Source organism: Penaeus monodon, chromosome 27 (genome assembly GCF_015228065.2).
Source record: "Penaeus monodon isolate SGIC_2016 chromosome 27, NSTDA_Pmon_1, whole genome shotgun sequence".
Taxonomy (NCBI): domain Eukaryota; kingdom Metazoa; phylum Arthropoda; class Malacostraca; order Decapoda; family Penaeidae; genus Penaeus; species Penaeus monodon.
Window position 1 is genome coordinate 33,757,927 of NC_051412.1, and position 622 is coordinate 33,758,548.

The window sequence follows — 622 nt, forward strand, 5'->3', positions numbered from 1 at the left end:
CCCCCATCCTGTACCTCCTTCGTTCTTATCGTAAACTTACCACTTATGAAAATCTTTCATAAGTTTCTGATTAGACCTATCTCTGCGATAAGGCAAGGAGACTTAAAGAGCTGGGATGACCTTATCAGCGCTGAGTCAGAAATGAGGTCTTTGCTTGACTCTCGCTCGTCCACACAGAAGCTTACAGGCTGATCCTCCAGAATCCGGCATTTTAGGACTGTAACCCATGCCGTAATATAGATATGACCGAATTATAGAATCGTGGCTTCAAAATGCAATTGTTTTTTTTGTCACAGCTTTTTTAATTCAAATAATACAACTGTATCAAGAAGTGGCTTTGGAAACAAAATAATGTGTTCATACTGCAACATAATACAGTAAACTATTACTGCGTTAGACTGTGGCCCTTAGGGAAACTAGAACTTTATCAAATTACTGGATTGTCGAACAACATAATTCTGAAGCATTGTGTTTCAAGCTATACTACGTATTTTGAAATGTGCTTGAGAATTTTAACATCTTAAGCTTATCGCATTTATTGTCTCTCTTTCTTCCTTTTCACTGTCTTTCGTGATATTTATTAATTATTTTCCATTTCTCTCCCCTACTTTTAAACATGAAA